We start from the raw sequence: 25,784 nt of genomic DNA on the forward strand, positions 1-25,784 counted from the left end.
TTTAAAGCGTTTTTCAGCTCCTCGTGACTGTTCCTTAGTCCCTTGATCTCTGTAGCAAGAGATTCTCTGCTGTCAGCTATACTGTTTTCAAGCCCAGCGATTAATTTTATGACTATTATTCTAAATTCACTTTCTGTTATATTATTTAAATCCTTTTTGATCAGCTCATTAGCTGTTGTTATTTCCTGGAGATTCTTCTGAGGGTAATTCTTCCGCTTGGTCATTTTGGATAGTCCCTGGCGTGGTGAGGACCTGCAGGGCTTTTCCCCTGTGCTGTGGTGTATAACTGGAGTTGGTGGGCGGAGCTGCAGTCAGACCTGATGTCTGCCCCCAGCCCACCGCTGGGGCCACAGTCAGACTGGTGTGTGCCTTCTCTTCCCCTCTCCTAGGGGCGGGATTCACTGTGGGGTGGGGTGGCCTGTCTGGGCTACTTGCACACTGCCAGGCTTGTGATGCTGGGGATCTGGCGTCTTAGCTGGGGTGGGTAGGCAAGGTGCACAGGGGCAGGAGGGGCAGGCTTAGCTTGCTTCTCCTTAGGTGATCCACTTCAGGAGGGGCCCTGTGGCAGCAGCAGGGAGTCAGATCCACTGCCGGAGGTTTGGCTCCGCAGAAGCGCAGAGTTGGGTGTTTGCGCGGAGCGAGCAACTTCCCTGGCAGGAACTGGTTCTCTTTGGGATTTTGGCTGGGGGATGGGCGGGAAGATGGCGCTGGCGAGCGCCTTTGTTCCCCACCAAACTGAGCTCTGTCGTCCGGGGGCTCAGCAGCTTTCCTTCCCTTTGTCCTCCAGCCTTCCCGCTTTCTGAGCAGAGCTGTTAACTTATGACCTCCCAGCCGCTAAGTCGCGCTTGCTGTCGGAACACAGTCCGTCAGGCCCCTCCGCTTTTTGCAAGCCAGACTTGGGGGCTCTGCTTGGCCGGCGAGCCGCCCCTCCGCCCCGGCTCCCTCCCGCCAGTCCGTGGAGCGCGCACCGCCTCGCCGCCCTTCCTACCCTCTTCCGTGGGCCTCTCGTCTGCGCTTGGCTCCGGCGACTCCGTTCTGCTAATCCTCTGGTGGTTTTCTGGGTTATTTAGGCAGGTGTAGGTGGAATCTAAGTGATCAGCAGGACGCGCGGTGAGCCCAGCGTCCTCCTACGCCGCCATGTTCCCTCCCCTCCTCCTTTTTAACATTTTCAAACCACAATTTCTTTATCCATTCATCAGTTGATGGACACTTACTCTTTTTCCATAATTTGGCTATTGTTGAGAGTGCTGCTATAAACATTGGGGTACAAGTGCCCCTATGCATCAGTATTCCTGTATCCCTTGGGTAAATTCCTAACAGTGCTACTGCTGGGTCATAGGGTAGGTCTATTTTTAGTTTTTTGAGGAGCCTCCACACTGTTTTCCAGAGTGGCTGCACCACTTTGCATTCCCACCAACAGTGCAAGAGGGTTCCCGTTTCTCCACATCCTCTCCAGCATCTATAGTCTCCTGATTTGTTCATTTTGGCCACTCTGACTGCCATGAGGTGATATCTGAGTGTGGTTTTGATTTGTATTTCCCTGATGAGTGATGCTGAGCATCTTTTCATGTGCCTGTTGGCCATCTGGATGTCTTCTTTAGAGAAGTGTCTATTCATGTTTTCTGCCCATTTCTTCACTGGATTATTTGCTTTTCGGGTGTGGAGTTTGGTGAGCTCTTTATAGATTTTGGATACTAGCCCTTTGTCTGATATGTCATTTGCAAATATGTTTTCCCATCCCGTTGGTTGCCTTTTAGTTTTGTTGATTATTTCCTTTACTGTGCAGACACTTTTTATTTTCATGAGGCCCCAATAGTTCATTTTTGCTTTTTTAAAAAATTTTTTTAATGTTTATTCATTTTTGAGACAGAGACAGAGCATGAATGGGGGAAGGTCAGAGAGAGAGCGAGACACAGAATCTGTAATAGGCTCCAGGCTCTGAGCTGTCAGCACAGAGCCTGACGTGGGGCTTGAACTCACGGAGTGCGAGATCATGACCTGAGCTGAAGTCGGACGCCCAACCGACTGAGCCACCCAGGCACGCCTCATTTTTGCTTTTAATTCCCTTGCCTTTGGGGATGTGTCAAGTAAGAAATTGCTGTGGCTGAGGTCAGAGAGGTCTTTTCCTGCTTTCTTCTCTAGGGTTTTGATAGTTTCCTGTCTAACATTGAGGTCCTTTATCCATTTTGAGTTTATTTTTGTGAATAGTGTAAGAAAGTGGTCTAGTTTCATTCTTCTGCATGTTGCTGTCCAGTTCTCCCAGCGCCATTTGTTAAAGAGACTCTTTTTTCCATTACATATTCTTTCCTGCTTTGTCAAAGATTAGTTGGCCATACTTTTGTGGGTCTAGTTCTCAGCTTGCTATTCTATTCCATTGGTCTATGTCTGTTTTCATGCCAATACCATGCTGTCTTGATGATTACAGCTTTGTAGTAGAGGCCTAAGTCTGAGATTGTGATGCCTCCACTTTGGTCTTCTTCTTCAAAATTACTTTGGCTATTTGGGGCCTTTTATGGTTCCGTATGAATTTTAGGATTGCTTGTTCTAGCTTCGAGAAGAATGCTGGTGCAATTTTGATTGGGATTGCATTGAATGTGTAGATAGCTTTGGGTAGTATTGACATTTTAACAATATTTATTCTTCCAATCCATGAGCACGGAATGTTTTTCCATTTCTTTGTAGCTTCTTCAATTTCCTTCTTAAGCTTTCTATAGTTTTCAGCACACAGATCTTTTACACATTTGGTTAGATTTATCCCTAGGTATTTTATGCTTCTTGGTGCAATTGTGAATGGGATCAGTTTCTTTATTTGTCTTTCTATTGCTTCATTATTAGTGTATAAGAATGCAACTGACTTCTGTACACTGATTTTGTATCCTGCAACTTTGCTGAATTCATGTATCAGTTCTAGCAGACTGTTGGTGGAGTCTGTCAGATTTTCCATGTATAATAGCATGTCATCTGCAAAAAGTGAAAGCTTGACTTCATCTTTGCCAATTTTGATGCCTTTGGTTTCCTTTTGTTGTCTGATTGCTGATGCTAGCACTTCCAACACTATGTGAAACAGCAGCAGTGAGAGTGGACATCCCTTACGTGTTCCTGATCTCAGGGGGAAAGCTGTCAGTTTTTCCCCATTGAGGATGATAGTAGCTGTGAGCTTTTCATAAATGGTTTTTATGATGTTTAAGTATGTTCCTTCTATCCCGACTCTGTCAAGGGTTTTTATTAAGAAGAGATGCTGAATTTTGTCAAATGCTTTTTCTGCATAGATTGACAGGATCATATGGTTCTTATCTTTTTTTATTAATGTGATGTATCACGTTGATTGCTTTGCGAATGTTGATCCAGCCCTGCATCCCAGGAATGAATCCCACTTGATCATGGTGAAAACTTATTTTTATAAGCTGTTGAATTCAATTTGCTAGTATCTTATTGAGAATTTTTGCATCCATATTCGTCAGGGATATTGGCCTGTAGTTCTCTTTTTCTGTTGGGTCTCTCTCTGGTTTAGGAATCAAAGTAATACTGGCTTCATAGAATGAGTCTGGAAGTTTTCCTTCCTTTTCTATTTTTTGGAATAGCTTGAGAAGGATAGGTATTATCTCTGCTTTAAACGTCTGGTAGAGCTCCCCTGGGAAGCCATCTGGTCCTGGACTCTTGTTTGTTGGGAGATTTTTGATAACTGATTCAATTTCTTCACTGGGTATGGGTCTGTCCAAGTTTTCTATTTCCTCCTGTTTGAGTTTTGGAAGTGTGTGGGTGTTTAGGAATTTGTCCATTTCTTCCAGGTTGTCCAATTTGTTGCCATATAATTTTTCATAGTATTCCCTGATAATTGCTTGTATTTCTGAGGGATTGGTTGTAATAATTCCATTTTCATTCATGATTTTATCTATTTGGGTCATCTCCCTTTTCTTTGTGAGAAGCCTGGCTACCAACTCTTGGTTTCATTGATCTGCTCTACAGTTTTTTTAGATTCTATATTGTTTATTTCCGCTCTGATCTTTATTATTTCTCTTCTTCTGCTGGGTTTGGGGTGTCTTTGCTGTTCTGCTTCTGTTTCCTTTAGGTGTGCTGTTAGATTTTGTATTTGGGATTTTTCTTGTTTCTTGAGATAGACCTGGATTGCAATGTATCTTCCTCTCAGGACTGCCTTTGCTGCATCCCAAAGCGTTTGGACTGTTGTATTTTCATTTTGATTTGTTTCCATATATTTTTTAATTTCTTTTCTAATTGTCTGGTTGACCCATTCATTCTTTAGTAGGCTGTTCTTTAACCTCCATGCTTTTGGAGGTTTTCCAGACTTTTTCCTGTGGTTGATTTCAAGCTTCATAGCATTGTGGTCTGAAAGTATGCATGGTATGATCTCAATTCTTTGTATACTTATGAAGGACTGTTTTGTGACCCAGTATGTGATCTATCTTGGAGAATGTTCTATGTGCACTCGAGAAGAAAGTATATTCTGTTGCTTTGGGATGCAGAGTTCTAAATATATCTGTCAAGTCCATCTGATCCTAAGTATCATTCAGGGGCCTTGTTTCTTTATTGACCATGGTCTAGATGATCTATCCATTGTTGTAAGTGGGGCATTAAAGTCCCCTGCAATTAGCACATTCTTGTCAATAAGGTTGCTTATGTTTGTGAGTAATTGTTTTATATATTTGGGGGCTCCCATATTCGGTGCATAGACATTTATAATTGTTAGTTCTTCTTGATGGATAGACCCTGTAATTATTATATAATGCTCTTCTTCATCTCTTGTTACAGCCTTTAATTTAAAGTCTAGTTTGTCTGATATAAGTATGGCTACTCCAGATTTTTTGACTTCCAGTAGCGTGAAAGATAGTTCTCCATCCCCTCACTTTCAGTCTGAAAGTGTCCTCAGTTCTAAAATGAGTCTCTTGTGTATAGCAAATAGATGGGTCTTGTTTTTTTATCCATTCTGATACCCTATGTCTTTTGGTTGGCGCATCTAGTCCATTTATATTCAGTGTTATTATAGAAAGATATGGGTTTAGAGTCATTGTGATGTCTGTATGTTTTATGCTTGTAGTGATGTCTCTGGTACTTTGTCTCACAGGGTCCCCCTTAGGATCTCTTGTAGGGCTGGTTTAGTGGTGACAAATTCCTTCAGTTTTTGTTTGTTTGGGAAGACCTTTATCTCTCCTTCTATTCTAAATGACAGACTTGCTGGATAAAGGATTCTCGGCTGCATATTTTTTCTGTTCATCACATTGAAGATTTCCTCCCATTCCTTTCTGGCCTGCCAAGTTTCAGTAGAGAGATCCGTCACTAGTCTTATTGGTCTCCCTTTATATGTTAGAGCACGTTTATCCCTAGCTGCTTTCAGAATTTTCTCTTTATCCTTGTATTGTGCCAGTTTCACTATGATATGTCGTGCAGAAAATCGATTCAAGTCACGTCTGAAGGGAGTTCTCTGTGCCTCTTGGATTTCAATGCCTTTTTCCTTCCCCACTTCAGGGAAGTTCTCAGCTATTATTTCTTCAAGTACCCCTTCAGCACCTTTCCCTCTCTCTTCCTCCTCTGGAATACCAATTATTCATAGATTATTTCTCTTTAGTGCATCACTTAGTTCTCTAATTTTCCCCTCATACTCCTGGATTTTTTTATCTCTCTTTTCCTCAGCTTCCTCTTTTTCCATAATTTTATCTTCCAGTTCACCTATTCTCTCCTCTGCCTCTTCAATCCGAGCTGTGGTCGTCTCCATTTTATTTTGCAGCTTATTTATAGCATTTTTTCGCTCCTCTTGGCTGTTCCTTAGTCCCTTGATATCTGTAGCAAGAGATTCTCTGCTGTCCTCTATACTGTTTTCAAGCCCAGTGATTAATTATGACTATTATTCTAAATTCACTTTCTGTTATATTGTTTTAATCCTTTTTGATCAGTTCGTTAGCTGTCGTTTTTTCCTGGAGATTCTTTTGAGGGGAATTCTTCCATTTCATTATTTTGGATAGTCCCTGGAGTGGTGCGGAACTGCGGGGCACTTCCTCTGTGCTGTCTTGAATAACTTGCATTGGTGGGCGGGGCCGCAGTCAGACCTGATGTCTGCCCCCAGCCCACCGCTGAGGCCACAGTCAGACTGGTGTGTACCTTCTCTTCCCCACTTCAAGGGGCGGGATTCCTGTGGGGTGGCATGGCCTGCCCGTCTTTGCTACTTGCACACTGCCAGGCTGGTGGTGCTGGGAATCTGGCGTATTAGCTGGGGTGGATCGGCAAGGTGCACAGGGGCAGGAGGGGTAGGCTCAGCTCGCTTTTCCTTCAGAAATCCGCTTCTGGAGGAGCCCTGCAGCACCGGGAGAGAGTCAGGCCTGCCAGAGGGATGGATCCCAGAAGCATAGCGTTGGGTGTTTACGTGATGCAAGCAAGTTTCCTGACAGGAACTGGTTCCCTTTGGTATTTTGGCTGGGGGATGGGCGAGGGAGATGGCACTGGCCAGCACCTTTGTTCCCTGCCAAGCTGAGCTCTGTTGTCCGGGGCTCAACAACTCTCCCTCCCGTTGTCCTCCAGCCCTCCCGTTCTCTGAGCCGATCTGTTAACTTATAACCTTCCGGATGTTAAGTCCCACTTGCTATCAGAACGCACTCCATCCGGCCCCTCCGTTTTTGCAAGCCAGACTCGGGCTCTGCTTTGCCGGCGGGCTGCCCTCCGCCCCGGCTCCCTCCCACCAGTCCGTGTAGCACTCACCGCCTCTCCGCCCTTCCTACCCTCTTCCGTGGGCCTCTCGTCTACACTTGGCTCTGGAGAATCCGTTCTGCTAGTCTTCTGGAGGTTTTCTGGGTTATTTAGGCAGGTGTGGGTGGAATATAACTGATCTGCAGGACGCAGTGAGCCCAGGGTCCTCCTATGCCACCATCTTCACAGAAGCCTAGAAGACTCATTTTAGACCTAAAAACACCTGCAGATTGAAAGGGGGGGGATGGAGCACCATCTATCATGCTTATGTATGGCAAAAGAAAGCCAGAGTAGCCATACTTATACCCAATTTTAACTAGATTTTAAACCAAAGACTCAACTTGAGACGAGGAAGGGCATTATATCATAATTAAGAGGGTCTGTCCTTCAAGAACACCTAACAATTGTAAATATTTATTCCCCCAACTTGAAAGAACCCAAATATACAAATCAATTAATAACAATAAATTCACTGATGATGACACAATAATAGTAAGGGACTTTAACATCCCACTTACGGCAATGGACAGATCATCTAAGCAGAAAATCAGCAAGGAAACAATGGCTTTCAATGATCCATTGGACCAGATGGACTCAACAAATATATTCAGAACAGTCCATCCTTAAGCAGCAGAATACACATTCTCCGAGTACACATGGAACAATATCCAGAATAGATCACATACTGGTTCATAAATCAACCCTCCACATGGGGATCCTGGGTGGTTTATTCAGTTAAGCATCCAATCTTGATCTCAGCTCAGGTCTTGATCTCAGTGTTGTGGGTTCAAGCCCTGCATTGGGCATGAAGCCTACTTTTTATTTTTTTATTTTTTATTTTTTTTTCAACGTTTTATTTATTTTTGGGACAGAGAGAGACAGAGCATGAACGGGGGAGGGGCAGAGAGAGAGGGAGACACAGAATCGGAAACAGGCTCCAGGCTCCGAGCCATCAGCCCAGAGCCCGACGCGGGGCTCGAACTCACGGACCGCGAGATCGTGACCTGGCTGAAGTCGGACGCTTAACCGACTGCGCCACCCAGGCGCCCCAGTGAAGCCTACTTTTTAAAAAAGATAAAATCAACCCCCTACAAGTACAAAAGGACTGGGATCATACTGTGCATATATGCAGACCACAACGCTATGAAATTTGGAGTCACCCACAAGAAAAAATTCAGAAAGACCACAAATACATGGAAGTTAAAGAAAATCCTACTAATGAATGAATGGGTTAACCAGGAAATTAAAGACCTAATAAAAAATTACATGGAAGCAGATGAAATCATGACAGTCAAAAACTTTTGGGATTGCAGCAAAGGTGGTCATAAGAGGGAAGTATATTGCAATACAGCCTACCTTAAGAAGAAAGAAAGGTCTCAAATACACAACTTAACCTTACACTTAAAGGAGCTAGAAAAGGAACAGAAAATAAGGCTAAAGGCAGCAGAAGAAGGGTAATAATAAAGACTAGAGTAGAAATAAACACTGTAGAAGCAAGAAATAAAACCAGAAGAGATCAATGAAAGTAAGATCTGGGTCTTCAAATGAATTAATAAAATTGACATACCTCTAGCCAGACTTATCAAAAAGAAAAGAGATAGGACCCCAAGAAATTAAAATCACAAATAAAAAGGGAGAGATCACAACCAATACCTCAGAACTGCAAACAATTAGAATATTATGAAAAATTATATGCCAACAACCTGGAATAAATGGATAAATTGCTAGAAACATACAAACTCCCAAAACTGAAACAAGAAAAAATAGAAAATTGGAACACCCATAACCAGCAAGGAAATTGAAACACTAATCAGAAATCTCCCAAGAGGGGTGCCTTGGTGACTCAGTTGGTTAAGCTTCTGACTTTGGCTCAGGTCATGATCTTATGGTTCATGAGTTTGAGCCCCACGTAAGGCTCTCTGCTGTCAACTCAGAGCCTGGGGCCTGCTTCAGATTCTTTGTCTCCCTCTCTATCTGCCCCTTCCCTGCTCATGCTCTGTCTCTCTCTCTCAAAAATGAATAAACATTAAAAAAAAATTTTTTTTTAATCTGCCAAGAAACAAAAACCCAGGACTTGATGGCTTCCCGGGGGAATTCTACCAGACATTTAACGGACAGTTACTACCTGTTCTTCTCAAAATGTTCCAAAAAATAGAAATGGAAGGAAAACTTCGAGACTCATTCTATAATGAGTCCATAATCATCACCTTGATTTCAAAACCAGAAAGACCCCACTGAAGAACATGGATGTAACAATTCTCAACAAGATACTAGCAAACTGAATCCACTAGTACATTAAAAGAATTATTCATCATGATCAAGTGGGATTTATTCCAGGGCTGCAGAGCTGGTTCAATATTCTCAAATCAATCAACATGATATACCACATTAATAAAATGAATAAAAACCATATCATCAAGTCAGTAGATGCAGAAGAAAGCATTTCACAAAATACAACATCCATTCTTTTTTTTATGTGTATTTATTTGAGAGAGTGTGTGTGTGTGAGTGGGGAGAGGCAGAGAAAGAGGGAGGGAGAGAATCTCAAGCAGTCTTGGGGCTGTCCATGAAGTATCTGATGTGGGGCCTAATCCCACAAACCAACCATGAGACCATGATCTGAGTTGAACCAACAGTTAGATGGTCAACTTTGCCACCCAGGCACCATGTCACAGCATCCATTCTTGATAAAAACCCTCAACAAATAGGGATATATAGAACATAATATTATAAAGGCCATGTGTGAAAGACCATAGCTAATATTCTCAATGGGGAAGAACTGAGATCCTTTCCCCTATGGTCAGGAACAAGAGAAGGATGTCTACTCTCACCATTACTATTTAACATAGTACTGGAAGTCTTACCCTCAGCAATCAGACAATAAAAAGAAATGAATCCAAATCAGCAAGGAAGAAGTCAAAGTTTCACTATTTGCAGGTGACATGATATTCTATGTAAAAAACCCAAAAGACTCTACCAAAAAATTGCAAACACTAATGCATGAATTTAGCTAAGTCTCATGATATATAAAGTCAACATACAGAAATTGGTTGCATTTCTGTATACTAATTACAAGGCAGCAGAAAGAGAAATCAAGGAATCGATCCTATCTGCAATTACACCAAAAACAATTAGATACCTAGGAATAAACCTAACACAAGAGGTAAAAGATCTATACTCTGAAAACTGTAGAAAACTTATGAAATAAGTTAAGGAGGACACAAATAAATGGAAAAACATTCCATGTTCATGGATTGAAAGAGCAAACTTTTTTTTTTTTTTTGGTCCATAGATTTCCCATTTTTACTGAGCATGCTCATACACACAATGTATTTTAAAAATGAGTTTTATAGTACATAGTTTTATCACCTGGTTTACAACTAAATGCATATATTGTGAACATTTTCTTTTTTACAACAGTTAAAATACTTGTATGGAGAAAGCAGTTTATTATTTTTAAATGTTTATTTTTGAGAGAGAGAGAGAGAGAGAGAGAGAGAACGTGGGTGGGGGAGGGGCAGAGAGAAAGGGTGACACAGAATCTGAAGCAGGCTCCAGGCTTTGAGCTGTCAGCACAGAACCTGACATGGGGTTCGAACTCACAAGCCCTGAGATCATGACCTGAGCCGAAGTTGGACGCCTAGCTGACTGAACTACCCAGGTGCCCCATGTTGGGGAAATTTAGGTAGAATTTTTTTTCCAAGGAGACTTCAATCTCTTTACAATGCATTGAGAAAAAAGGGCTGCCCTTGTCTTCTCTAGCATTTACGGAGGCTTCCTTTCCTTTAAAAAATGAGGTCTTTTTTACATTCTTTTTTTTTTAATTAAAAAAATGTTTATTTTTGAGAGAGAGAGAGACAGAGCATGAGCAAGGAAGGGACAGAGAGAGAGGGAGACACAGAATCTGAAGCAGGCTCCGGGCTCTGAGCTATCCAGCAAAGAGCCTCATGCAGGTCTCAAACCCATGAACTATGAGATGATGACCTGAGCTGAAGTTGCATGCTCAGTCGACTGAGCCACCCAGACGCCCCTAAAGATGAGGTCTTTATTGATTTTGATCAACTCTACTCCAAGCTTTAGCCTCAGTTCCACATTAGGAGTAGTCTTTAATAATATGAAGATAGAATTCAATTGTTTAAAGGGAAATAATAAGAAACACTTGGAACTCGGCCACAATGTAAATACGGATGGCTTTTTTTAAACAAGTTTTTTGGAGAGGAGAGGGCAGAGGAAAGTAGTTGGGACTTTAAGAAAATGTTAGGGACCACACAGAAAAGGAAACAATCAGCAAAACTAAAAGGCAACTGAAAGAATGGGAGAAGATATTTGCAAATGACATATCAGATAAAGGGTTAGTAGTCAAAATCTATAAAGAACTTATCAAGCTCAATACCCAAAAAACAAATAATCCAGTGAAGAAATGGGCAAAAGACATGAATAGACACTCCTCCAAAGAAGACGTCCAGATGGCCAACCGACACATGAAAAAATGTTGAACATCACTCCTCATCAGGGAAATACAAATCAAAACCACAATGAGATACCACCTTACACCTGTCAGAATGGCTAACATTAACAACTCAGGCAACAACAGATGTTGGCAAGGATGCAGAGAAAGAGGATCTTTTGCATTGTTGGTGGGAATGCAAGCTGGTGTAGCCACTCTGAAAAACAGAAAAGAGGTTCCTCAAAAAATTAAAAATAGAACTACCCTATGACCCAGGAATTGCACTACTGGGCATTTATCCAAGGGATACAGGTGTGCTGTTTCGAAGGGACACATGCATCTCCATGTTTATAGCAGCACTACCAACAATAGTGAAAGTATGGAAAGAACCCAAATGTCCATTGATGGATGAATGGATAAAGAAGATGTGGTATATATATATATATATACAATGGAGTATTAGTAATCAAAAAGAATGAAATCTTGCCATTTGCAACTATGTGGATGGAACTGGAGGGTATTATGCTAAGTGAAATTAGAGAAAGACAAAAATCATGACTTCATTCATATGAGGACTTTAAGAGACAAAACAGATGAACATAAGGGAAGGGAAACAAAAATAATATAAAAACAGGGAGGGGGACAAAACAGAAGAGACTCATAAATATGGAGAACAAACTGAGGGTTACTGGAGGGGTTGTGGGAGGGGGGTGGGCTAAATGGGTAAGGGGCATTAAGGAATCTACTCCTGAAATCATTGTTCCACTATATGCTAACTAATTTGGATGTTAATTAAAATTAAAATTAAAAAAAAAACAATAAATAAATTACATACTTAAAAGAAGAGGGCGCCTGGGTGGCGCAGTCGGTTAAGCGTCTGACTTCAGCCAGGTCATGATCTCGCGGTCCATGAGTTTGAACCCCGCGTCAGGCTCTGGGCTGATGGCTCAGAGCCTGGAGCCTGTTTCCGATTCTGTGTCTCCCTCTCTCTCTGCCCCTCCCCCATTCATGCTCTGTCTCTCTCTGTCCCAAAAATAAACGTTGAAAAAAAAATTTTTTTTTTAAAGAAAAGAAGAAAATGTTAGGAACCATGATGAAAATCTGTCCACTATTTCAAGGCAAATGGTCACCTTCCAGTTAGGACATTAGAGTGACAGTCTTTACAGGTTACAGAATTTGCATAGCAAATATTGCATATGCAAGTGTCCATTAACAGTATCTTGTATAGCAAGGCAGATGCCAGCTAGCAAAAAATGGTGCCTGAACACAGTGTTAATTCTGGAGTCCTGGAAACCAGGAAGTGCTCATCCGTCACATGGCCATCACACCTCGGTAGAAATGTTGGAGGAAAACAGTGAAACCTGGCAGTGCCAGCATTTATACATGGACCATCTCTTGGGTAGCCAGGTGCCGTGGGGCACCAGACTCACAGTTCTCTTAGTGTGAATCATGCTCACAGTTCCAGCCATAGAAGGAGGGGGGCAGGCACAGAAGGACCCCAGCATGCAGGTTCACCCATTCAGACAGCAGGTTTCGTTTAGCTCTTTACAGTTCTGGATTCCTAGGGACGGCACCAAGTGCAAGTGATGACTAATTGCAGGCTCCTCCCAGGACTGAATGCTGTCATCTCCTGAGGCCAGGTCTCCCTGAGAGGGATGTGCAAGTTCACATGGGTGGTGCAACCCGGTGGTAATGAATTCCAGTTCAAACGCTTTGGAAATGGCCATGATCAAAATCCGAAGAGCAAACATTCTTAAAATGTCTATACTACTCTTGAGGAGGGCACCTTTTGGGATGAGCACTGGGTGTTGTATGGAAACCAATTTGACAATAAATTTCATATATTGAAAAAAAATGTCTATACTACTCTAAACAATCTACACAATCCCCATCAAAATACTACCAGCATTTTTCACAGAGCTGGAGCACACAATCCTAAAATTTGTATGGAACCACAGAAGACCCCAAATAGGCAAAGCAATCCTGAAAAACAAAACCAAAGCTGGAGGCATCACAATTCCAGACTTCAAGCTGTATTACAAAGCTGTAGTCATCAAGACAGCATGGTACTGGCACAAAAACAGACACATCGATCAGAAGAAAAGAATAGAAAACCCAAAATGGACCCACAACTACACGGTCAACTGTTCAACAAAGCAGGAAGGAATATCCAATGGAAAAAAGACAGTCTCTTCAACAAATGGTGTTGGGAAAACTGGACAGCAATATGCAGAAGAATGAACCTGGACCACTTTCTTACACCATACACAAATATAAATTCAAAATGGATGAAAGACCTAAATGTGAGACAAGAAGCCATCAAAATCCTAGAGGAGAACACAGGCAGCATCCTCTTTGACCTCGGCCAGAGCAACTTCTTACTAGACACATTATCAGAGGCCAGGGAAACAAAAGCAAAAATGAATTATTGGGACTTCATTAAGATAACAAGCTTCTACATAGTGAAGGAAACAATCAACAAAACTAGAAGGCAGCCTACCGAATGGGAGAAGATATTTGCAAATGACAGATCTGATAAAGGGTTAGTATACAAAATCTATAAAAAACTTAGCAAACTCAACACCCCAAAAAGAAACAACTCAGTTAAGAAATGGGCAAAAGACATGAATAGACACTTTTCCAAAGTAGACATCCAGATGGCTAACAGACACATGAAAAGATGCTCCACATCACTCATCACCTGGGAAATACAAATCAAAGCAACAATGAGATACCACCTCATACCTGAAAGAATCACTAAAATTAACAACACAAGGAACAACAGGTGTTGGCTAGGATATGAAAAAAGGAGAATACTTTTGCACTATTGGTTGGAATGCAAACTGGTGAAGCCATTCTGGAGAACTGTATGGAGGTTCCTCAGAAAGGTAAATAAGAACTACTCTATGATCCCACAATTGCACTGTTAGGTACATACCCAGAGTATACAAAAATACAGATTTGAAGGGGTACGTGCACCCCAATATTTATAACAGCATTATCAACCATAGCCAAACTATGGAGAGAGCCCAAATGTCCTTTGACTGATGAATGGATAAAGAAGAAGTGGTGTTTATGTATATATATGCATACATACATATATATATGTATGTATGCATATATATACACACAAAGACACACAAACATACATGCTCACACATACAATTTTGTATTACTTAGCCATTAAAAAGAATGAAATCTTTACATGTGCAATGATGTGGATGGAGCTAGAGTGTATTTTGCTAGGGGAAATAAGTCAGCCAAAGAAAGACAAATATATGATTTCACTCGTGTAATTGAAGAAATACAATAGATGAGCATATGGGAGGGGCAAAAATAGAGAGGGAACAAACGATGTTTTATTTTTATTTCTTAAAATAGAAAACAAACTGAGTGTTGATGTAGGGATTTGGGTGGGAGATGGGTATTAAAAATGGCACTTGTGATGAGTACTGGGTGTTGTAAGTGATGAATCACAGTGTTACTACTGAAATCAGTATTGCACTCTATGTTAACTAACTGGAATTTAAAAATTGAAAAAAATTAATATGCCAACAAATTGGACAAACTAAAAGAAATGGTTAAATTCCTGGAAACACATAAACTACCAAAACTGAAACAGGAAGAAATAGAAAACTTGAATAGACTACTAACCAGCAAAGAAATTGAATCAGTAACCAGAAAACTCCCAACAAACAGAACTCCAGGGCCTGATGGCTTCACAGGAGAATTCTACCAAACATTTAAAGAGTTAATACCTATTCTTCTCAAACTATTTCAAAACATAGAAATGGAAGGAAAACTTCCACACTCATTCTATGAGTCCAACATTACCCTGATACCAAAACCAGATAAAGATTCCACTAAAAAAGATAACTATAGGCTAGTATTCCTAATGAACAGATTTGTAAAATTTCTGCATAAAATACTAGCAAACCAAATCCAACCATACATTAAAAGAATAACTGAACACGATTAAGTGGGATTTATGACTAGGCTGCACGTTTGGTTCAATATTTGCAAATCAATCAATGTGATACACCTCATTAATAAAAGAAAGAATAAGAACCATATGATTCTCTCAATAGACGCAGAAAAAGCATTTGACAAAGTACAACATCCATTTATGAGAAAAACCTTCAATAAAGTAGGTGTAAAGGGAATGTACCTCAGCATAATAAGGGCCATCTATGAAAAACCAACAGTTAATATCATTTTCAATGGAGAAAAACTGAGAGGTTTCCTTTATTGTGTGGAACAAGACAGGTATGTCCGCTCTCACCACTGTTATTTAATATAGTACTGGAAGTCCGAGCCACAGCCATCAGTCAACAAAAACAAATAAAAGGCATCCAAATCAGCAAGGAAGAAGTCAAACTTGCACTATTTGAAGATGACATGGTAGTGTATATAGAAAACTTGAAGCACCATCAAAAAGTTGCTACAACCAATACACACATTCAGTAAGGTTGCAGAATAAAAAATCAACATACAGAAATCTCATGTGTTTCTGTGCAACTATAATGAAAGAGCAGAAAAAGCATTTAAGGAATCATTCCCGTTTACAATTGTACCAAAAACCATAAGATACCTACAAATAAATCTAACCAAAGAGGTGAAAGACATGTTCTCTGAAAACTGTGAAACACTGATGAACGAAATTGAAGGTGACACAAAGAAATGGAAAACATTCCATGCTCATGCACTAGAAGAATAGTGTTAAAATGTCTATACTACTTAAAGCAATCTACACATTCAGTGCAATCCCCATCAAAATACCACCAGCATTTTTCACAGATCTAGAACAGACAATCCTGAAATTTGTATGGAACCACAAGAGATCCTGAATAGCCAAAGAAATCTTGAAAAAGAAAAAGCAAAGCTGGAGACATCGCAATTCCAGACTTCACATTACAATACAAAGCTTGTAGTAACCAAAATAGTATGTTACTGGCACAAAAACAGACACATAGATCAATAGAACAGAATAGAATACCCAGAATAGAGAACCCAGGACCCATAACTAGTCAACTAATTGTTGTCAATTAGTCTTTGACAAAGCAGGAAATCTTTGGCAAAACAGGAAAGAATAGCCAGTGGGGAAAAGACAGTCTCTTAATGAAATAGTGTTGGGAAAACTGGACATCATGACGCAAAAGAATGAAACTCGACCACTTTCTTATTCCATACACAAATAAATTCAAAATGGAATTCTGAATAAAGACCTAAATGTGAAACATGAAACCATAAAAATACTAGAAGAAAACACAGGTAGTAACCTGTTTGCCATCAACTGTAGCAGTTTCTTCCTAGATATGTCTCCTGAGGCAAGGGAAACAAAACCAAAAATAAACTATTGGGACTTCATTAAAATAAAATGCTTCTGCACAGTGAAGGAAACAATCCACAAATCTAAAAGGCAACCTATGGGACCAAAGAAGATATCTACAAATTATATATCTGATAAAGGGTTAGAATCCAAAATATATAAACAACTTATAAAACTCAACACCCAAAAAACAAATAACCCAGTTAAGAAATAAGCAGATGACATGAATAGACATTTTTTTAAAGAAGATATACAGCTGGCCAGCCAACTAGTGAAAAAGATGCTCAACATCATTCATCATCAGGGAAATACAAATCAAAACTACAATGAGACCTCACACCTGTCAGAATGGCTAAAATTAACAACACAAGAAATAACACATGGCGAAGTTGTGAAGAAAAAGGAACACTTGTGCACTATTGGTGGGGATGCAAACTGGTGCAACCACTATGGAAAATAGTATGGAGGTTCCTCAGAAAGTTGAAAATAGAACTAGCCTATAATCCAGCAATTGCTCTACTAGGTATTTACCCAAAGGATACAGAGGGATGCATGCACCCCAATGTTTATAACAAGATTATCTACAATAGCCAAATTATGGAAACAGCCCATGTGTCTATTGACTGATCAATGGATGAAGAAGATGTGGTATATATGTATACAATGGTATATGTACCACTTAGCCATAAAAAGAATGAAATCTTGCCATTTGCAAGATGTGGATGGAGCAGCCACATCTTATTATGCCAAGCAAATAAGTAAATCAGAGAAAGTCAAATACCATATGACTTTCACCCATATATGGAACTTAAGAAACAAAACAAATGAGGGGCGCCTGGGTGGCTCAGTCGGCTGAGCATCCAACTTCGGCTCAGGTCATGATCTCACAGCTTGTGAGTTTGAGCCCTGTGTAGGGCTCTGTGCTGACAGCTCAGGGCCTGGGGCCTGCTTTGGATTCTGTGTCTCCCTCTCTCTCTGCCCCTAACCCACTCACATTCTGTCTCTGTCTCTCTCAAAAATAAATAAACATTAAAAAAAAGAAAACAAATGAGCAACAGGGGGGAAAAGAGATAGAGAGGCAAACCAAGAAAAAGGCTTTTAACTGTAGAGAACAAACATGGTTACCAGAGGGGAGGTAGGTAGGGGGATGTATTAAATAGGTGATGGGGATTAAGGAGTGCACTTGTTGTGATGAGCAAGTGGTGTTGTATGGAAGTGTGGAATCAGTACACTGTACACATGAAACTAATATTACACTGTATGTTAACTAACTGGATTTTAACTTAAAAAAAAAAGAAAAAATAGACTGGTGGGTATGAGAGGTGGGATGTGGGGGAAATGGGATGTGTTGGTCAAAGTATACTAACTTCTAGTTAGAAAATGAAAAATTCTGGGATTCAGTGTACAGCATGGTCATTATAGTTAATACTGTATTATATACTTGAATGTTACTAAGAGAAGAGTTCTTAGATGCTCTCACACATACAGATAAAAAAAGTGGAAATTATGTGACACGATGGAGGTATTAGCTAACACTGGTGGCAATCATTTTGCAATGTATAAGTGTATTGAATCAACACATTGTATGTTGTAAACTTACATACTGTTGTCAATTGTATATAAATAAAGCTGGAAAAGAAAGAAAGTGAAAAGTCAACTGACAGAATATTAGAAAAGTTTTGAAGTTATATATCTAATAGGGAACTCATATTTAGACTACATAACAAGTCATTGATAAAAAGACAAATAACTCAAATTAAAAATGGGCAGAAGATCTGAGTGTACCTTTCTCCAAAGATCTAGAAATGGCTCATAAACCTATTAATACACATCATTAGCCAACAGGGAAATGCAGATCAACCATAATGAGATATTACCTCTGCTAGGATGGCTGTATTCATAAAGAAGGATATTAACAAGTGTTGGCTAGAACTTGTAGTAAGTGAAAACCTTTTACAATGCTGGTGGGAATGCAAACTGTTGCAGCTACTTAGGAAAATTGCCTGGCAATTCCTCAAACAGTTAAACATAGAGTTACCATATGATCTAGCAAATCCACAGCTAAGTAAATTCCCAAGAGAAATGAAAATATATGTCTATAGAAATATTTGTATGCAAATGTCCATAGTAGAATTATTCATTACAGACAAAAAGTGGAACCAACTCAAATGTCCATCAAGTGACAAAGGATATATAATAGGGGTGCCTGGGTGGCTCAGTTGGTTAAGCATCCAACTTCACCTCAGGTCATGATCTGGCTGTCTGTGAGCTTGAGCCCCACATCAGGCTCTGTGCTGACAGGTTGGAGTCTACACCCTGCTTCGAATTTTGTATCTCCCTGTCTGCCCCTCCCCTGCTCATGTGAACTCTCTCTCAAAAATAAGTAAACATTCAAAAAAATTTAAAGGATATATAATAGATGGTGTGTCCATACAATGCGATATTATTATAAAATACATGAATTGCTTATATACATTATAACATAGATAAACCTTGAAAGCTTTATTCTAGGTGAAATAAGCCATTTATACATTATGTGATTTCATGTATATGAAATGTCCTGAATTGGGAAATATATATAAACAAAAAGTAGATTTGTGGTTGCTTAGGGATGTATGCATGAGGGAGCGTGGTGAGTTATGGCTAAGGAGTCCTAAAGAGTTGCTTTTGGCATACTAAAGTTTGTTCTAAAATTGATTGTGGTGATCGATGTGTAATTCTATTCCATACACTTTACATATACACTTTAAATGGGTGAATTTTGTATTATGTTAATTGTATCTCAGTAAAACTGTGAAAAAGAAAGAAAATAGACAAACTGTCTATCCAATTTAAACTAATATAGACTTTCAGAAGGCATAATGGCAGTGGATATCCAGAGTCATCCAAGTGTTTTTGATCTTTAAGCAAGAGTCCAGTTTTGAGGAACAGAATCTTAGAAAATGATTAGGGGGAAATATTTGATATATGTATATGTACCAATATAAATGTCAAATGATATTGAATTCAAAGACAATTTCAGTTTTATAACATACGTAAATGGTTTTATAAATGAAAGAGAACCACATTTATTGTGCTTCATGTTCCATAAACTGTCCTAAGTATTTTCACAAGTAAATTTCCTAGAGAAGCAGTGGATTAGGGGGAACAAACAGCATGATGGAGCCCATTGTGAGTTCAAGGAAAAATATGTGGATATGGATAGAACTGAGGAGAGTGTTAGAAAGTAAAGAAGTGTTTGACAGCATGGAGAGATTTTGTCATTTTTAAGTTTTTTTTTTTTAATTTTTTTTTTCAACGTTTTTATTTATTTTTGGGACAGAGAGAGAGCATGAACGGGGGAGGGGCAGAGAGAGAGGGAGACACAGAATCGGAAACAGGCTCCAGGCTCTGAGCCATCAGCCCAGAGCCTGACTCGGGGCTCGAACTCACGGACTGCGAGATCGTGACCTGGCTGAAGTCGGACGCTTAACCGACTGCGCCACCCAGGCGCCCCCATTTTTAAGTTTTTAAATTGCCTTTTATGTTGTAACATTGTTTATAATAAAATTGGGGCAAATAATTTGGTACTCATTTCAGTATGACACAAGATACTGTTAGAAGAGGAAAGACAAATCATTTGAAAAAGTTAACCTTCATTTTTTTTAGCAACCTCCTAATAACATATCCACTAAGTGTTTATTAATGCTGTCATTTGAAAAATGTTTGTAGCTACCACTGTCTTAGAAATGCAGCATAAATTTCTTCCAACATTTGTTTTAGAAAATACTATTTGAATCATATAGATACATAGATTCATTTCTTGCCCCAAGTAAATAAGTAAGTAGGGGCTCCTGGGTGGCTTAGTAGGTTAGGCATCTGACTGGATTTCAGCTCAAGTCATGATCTTGCAGTTTCATGAGTTCAAGCCCCACATCAGGCCCTGTGCTGGCAGCATGTAGCCTGCTTGAGATTCTCTGTCTCCCTCTCTTTCTGCTCCTCTCCCACTTGTGCTATCTCTGTCTCTCTCAAACTTAAAAAATTTTTTTTCAGTAGGTAAGTAAAAAGAGAACATACTCTGAAAAGGTTGTTGTCTATATCACTAATAATATATTTACATGCATTCTCAAGTAAAAAAAAAGTCTGACTTTTATCTACTTTGCCAAATAAACTTGTCATAAGCTGCTCTCTTAAAAAGTTCATTTGATTTTATTTTAATAATATAGATAGGTAGATTATAGTAAATATAATAAATAATAAAATATCTAGTCAATCTAGTAAATCCCTGAGTTTTCCTAAACTCATACTCCTAATTCCACAGCATTTTTATGTGTGTGTAAGTGATTCTTCCCATGGTATATGTTTCCTTCTCATAACCTAAATTTTCTCTGAATGGCCACCCTCATGGGAACATGAGCACTCTCCTGCTCTCTGAACACTTAAAGAAATTTTTTTTTTATTGTGGCAGAATAGACATAAAATTTACCATCTTGCCCATTTTTATTTTTTTTATTTTTTATTAAAAAATTTTTTAATGTTTATTTACTTGTGAGAGAGACAGACAGAGTGTGAGTGGGGGAGGGGCAGAGAGAGAGGGAGACACAGAATCTGAAGCAGGCTCCAGGCTCTGAGCTGTCAGCACAGAGCCCAATGCGGGGCTCAAACTCACAAACCATGAGATCATGACCTGAGCTGAAGTTCAGACACTTACCCGACTGAGCCACCCAGGTGCCCCAATATAGACAACATTTTGCCTATCCTTTCATCCATCAGTGGACACTTGGTTGCTTCCATGTTTTAGCTATTGTGAATAGCACATTTTGTTTGTTTCCTATTGCTATATGTTTATTGAGATAATTTATTGACTCTTGGCATTAAGTTTCTTTCTTCCTCTTTCTCTTGCCTTTTCTTTATCACACTGTTCCCCACTTCACCTTCCCACCCCCACCCTCACCAGTGCAGACACTGCTTCTCTGTGTTGTGGCCCTGATGCCAACATGTAACTTGTAGCTACATCTCAGACCAGCTCTCCAGGTAGCTATGCCATCAGTTTCACTGACCATTTAACCATTTAACTTAGAGGGTGGCAGACGTTTTCTCTCAAGGGCTAGATGGCAAATATCTTATGCTTTGTGGGCCGTATGGGCTCTGTTGCAACTGCTCAACTCTAGTGTTGTAGTGGAAGGTAGCCATGGACCAGACAAAACACGTGGACATGACTGCGGCACAGTAAGACATTAATTACAAAAGCAGATAGGAGTCTGGGTTGGGCCTATGGGACAGTTTGTTGATTCGTGATTGCCTTTCATCTAATCTCAGCTCAGAAGCCAATAGGCTCTAATGATTGCAGCCCAGGGAAAGCAATAAGAGAAAGGTTTTGAATTGAATAGTTGATGATTTCGTGCTGGGGAGGCCTGTTAGGTAGATACTCCGCCTCCATCGCAGCCACCATGGGGTTGTTCATTCCTAGCCACAGAGGGGAGGGCAAGGACTAATTCTTAATGAGGAATAGACTCAGAGGTAAGTAGTTGCCCAAATCCTTTCTTCGTGTGTCCTTAAATGACACAGTACTATACTATGTTTCTAACTTCTCTAAACTTGATGTTTTAACATCTGCCCTACATGCATGTGCTAAACACACCTAGTTCTGGACAATCCAATAATAAGCCCAAGTCACCTTGCCTTGGCCTTCTCCCCCATTTATCACCCCTTAGGTGGGGGAGGCATTCTTTTCAAATGTAAACCAACTAATCCAGAGCCTAATCTCCGCAGGGCCAGGTATGAGACAACTAGGGAGAGCGCCTATGCCCCAGAGTCTTGAAATTAATCACATTAGCCAATTCTAAACCTGGGCTTACCCTTCCTCCCCATTCCTTCTCACAGAAACCACAATAGGTTCTTCCTTTCCCCCATCTCATGACCAACCCTGGTGGTTCCCTGTGTGGCTCCGCATAGTGTATTGTATAGTGGTTGCTATGACCCCTCATCTTGGAAACTGAGTAATAAACTATTTTGCAGTACTATTTAATTTGTACTCTGGTATTTTGCAGTGGACTAAGAGATGAGTTGGCCTTGTGGTTCAGGCTCATAGCTGCCTCTCTGCTTTCATGCATGGCAGCCACCTTCCACTGTGGCATAGCCTGCTTATCATCCCAGGCTCATCTCTTGCACTGAGAGCTTCCCAGTCCTCTGGTTTCCACTTCTGTATGCAGCTATGAGGAGCCCCTCAATTTAACACCCAGTTGTGTATTCTAACATCGTTTGTTGGTTCTTTTAGTGATGTTATTTATTTCCCCAAGTACATTGCCAAGGTTTCCTTGAGGACCAGGCTGTGTAGGGGTAAAGACACAAAGTGGTATATGGAAAAAGTTGGAGCTTTGGCTTTATGTGTATGTCATCACCATGATTTCACCTCTTGTTAGCTTTCTGTGGCCTTGGGTTCAGTAATAATCCTTTCTGAGGCTCAGCTTTTTTATCTGTAAACAAGGATTAAAAAGGAAATAATCCAGTATATCTGGGTCTGGTGTGCCTTCCTCATGGATATTCATGTTCTCTGAGTGCATTTGGCATAGACAACAACAAAGTGACAATTACAGTCCCATGATAACTAAAAGTCTTGGTTTTCCAATTCAAAGTGTATACTGATGTTATACAGAGAAATAAGAAATATATTATCCAACAAAACCCATAAAATACCTAGGAATAAACCTAATCAAAGAGGTGAAAAACCTATACACTGAAAAGTATAGAAAGCTTATGAAAGAAATTGAAGAAGACACAAGAAAATGGAAAAATATTCCAATGCTCATGGGTTGGAAGAACAAATATTCTTAAAATGTCAATACTACCCAAGGCAATCTACATATTCAGTGAATTCGTATCAAAGTAATACCAGCATTCTTCACAGAGCTAGAACAAATGATCCTAAACTTTGTATGGAACCAGAAAAGGCCCCGAATAGCCAAAGCAATCTTGAAAAAGAAAACCAAAGCTGGAGGTATCACAATTCCAGACTTCAAGATGTACTACAAAGCTGTACTCATCAAGACAGTATCGTACTGGCACAAGAACAGATACTCAGATCAATGGAACAGAATAGAGATCCCAGAAATGGACCCACAAATGTGTGGCCAACTAATCTTTGACAAAGCAGGAAAGAGTATCCAATGGAAAAAAAGACAGTCTCTTCAGCAAATGGTGTTGGGAAAACTGGACAGCAACATGCAGAAGAATGAATCTGGACTACTTTCTTACACCATACACAAAAATAAAATCAAAATGGTTGAAAGACCTAAGCTTAAGACAGGAAGCCATCAAAATCCTCCAGGACAAAGCAGGCAAAAACCTCTTTGATCTTGGCCACAGCAACTTCTTACTGAACATGTCTCCAGAGGCAAGGGAAACAAAAGCAAAAATGAACTACTATTGGTACCTAATCAAGATATAAAGCTTCTGCACAGTGAAGGAAACAATCAGCAAAACTAAAAGGCAACTGACTGAATGGGAGAAGATATTTGCAAATGACATATCAAATAAAGGGCTAGTATCCAAAATCTATTAAAAAACATGATCAAACTCAACACCCAAAAACCATAATCCAGTGAAAAAAAGGGCAAAAGACATGAATAGACACTTTTTAAAAAATATTTATTTATATTTGAGAGAGACAGAGTGTGAGTGGGGGAGGGGCAGAGAGAGAGGGAGACACAGGATCTGAAGCAGGCTCCAGGCCCCAAGCTGTTAGTGCAGAGCCCGATGCGGGGCTCCAACTCACGAACCTCAAGATCATGACCTGAGCCGAAGTCCAACACTCAACTGACTGAACCACCCAGGTGCCCCTGTGAATAGACACTTTTCTAAAGATAGCCATCTAGAAATAATTCTAGAAGATGGCGGCATAGGAGGACGCTGGGCTCAGGCGCTTCCTGATGATCACTTAGATTCCATCTACACCTGCCTAAATAACCCAGAAAACCGCCAGAGGCTTAGCAGAACGGAGTCTCTGGAGCCAAGCGCAGACAAGAGGACCACGGAAGAGGGTAGGAAGGGCGGCGAGGCGGTGCGCGCTCCATGGACTGGCAGGAGGGAGCCGGGGTGGAGGGGCGGCCCGCCGGCCAAGCAGAGCCCCGAGTCTGGCTGGCAAAAGCGGAGGGGCCTGACGGACTGTGTTCCGACAGCAAGCGCGACTTAGCGGCTGGGAGGTCATAAGTTAACAGCTCTGCTCAGAAAGCGGGAAGGCTGGAGGACAAAGGGAGGGAGAGCTGCTGAGCCCCCAGACGACAGAGCTCAGTTTTGTGGGGAACAAAGGCGCTCGCCAGCGCCATCTCCCTCGTCCATCCCCCAGCCAAAATCCCAAAGGGAACCAGTTCCTTCCAGGGAACTTGCTCGCTCCGCGCAAACACCCAACTCTGTGCTTCTGTGGAGCCAAACCTCCGGCAGCGGGTCTGACTCCCTCCCGCTGCCACAGGGCCCCTCTCGAAGTGGATCACCTAAGGAGAAGCGAGCTAAGCCTGCCCCTCCTGCCCCCATGCACCTTGCCTAGCCACCCCAGCTAATACGCCAGATCCCCAGCACCACAAGCCTGGCAGTGTGCCAGTAGCCTAGATGGGCCACCCCACCCCACAGTGAATCCCGCCCCTAGGAGAGGGGAAGAGAAGGCACGCACCAGTCTGACTGTGGCCCCAGTGGTGGGCTGGGGGCAGACATCAGGTCTGACTGTGGCCCCACCACCAACTCCAGTTATACACCACAGCACAGGGGAAGCTCCCTGCAGGTCCTCACCGCGCCAGGGACTATCCAAAATGACCAAACGGAAGAATTCCCCTCAGAAGAATCTCCAGGAAATAACAACAGCTAATGAACTGATCAAAAAGGATTTAAATAATATAACAGAAAGTGAATTTAGAATAATAGTCATAAAATTAATCGCTGGGCTTGAAAACAGTATAGAGGACAGCAGAGAATCTCCTGCTACAGAGATCAGGGGACTAAGGAACAGTCATGAGGAGCTGAAAAATGCTTTAAATGAAATGCAAAACAAAATGGAAACCACAACGGCTCGGATTGAAGAGGCAGAGGAGAGAATAGGTAAACTAGAAGATAAAGTTATGGAAAAAGAGGAAGCTGAGAGAAAGAGAGATAAAATCCAGGAGTATGAGGGGAAAATTAGAGAACTAAGTGATACACTAAAAAGAAATAATATACGCATAATTGGTATCCCAGAGGAGGAAGAGAGGGAAAGGTGCTGAAGGGGTACTTGAAGAAATAATAGCTGAGAACTTCCCTGAACTGGGGAAGGAAAAAGGCATTGAAATCCAAGAGGCACAGAGAACTCCC

General features: G+C 40.9%; 1 protein-coding gene and 1 pseudogene across 3 annotated transcripts in view; one reads left to right on the forward strand and one right to left on the reverse strand.

Annotated features, from left to right (window-relative positions):
- The window catches only part of NIPA1 (NIPA magnesium transporter 1), a 104,103-nt gene that overhangs the window by 61,487 nt on the left and 16,832 nt on the right, over positions 1–25,784 (forward strand). The window lies entirely within an intron of this gene.
- On the reverse strand, positions 12,301–12,967 carry LOC121042207 (putative teratocarcinoma-derived growth factor 3; annotated as a pseudogene).

This window comes from Herpailurus yagouaroundi, unplaced genomic scaffold, assembly GCF_014898765.1.
Source record: "Herpailurus yagouaroundi ecotype Mexico unplaced genomic scaffold, PumYag 185, whole genome shotgun sequence".
NCBI lineage: Eukaryota > Metazoa > Chordata > Mammalia > Carnivora > Felidae > Herpailurus > Herpailurus yagouaroundi.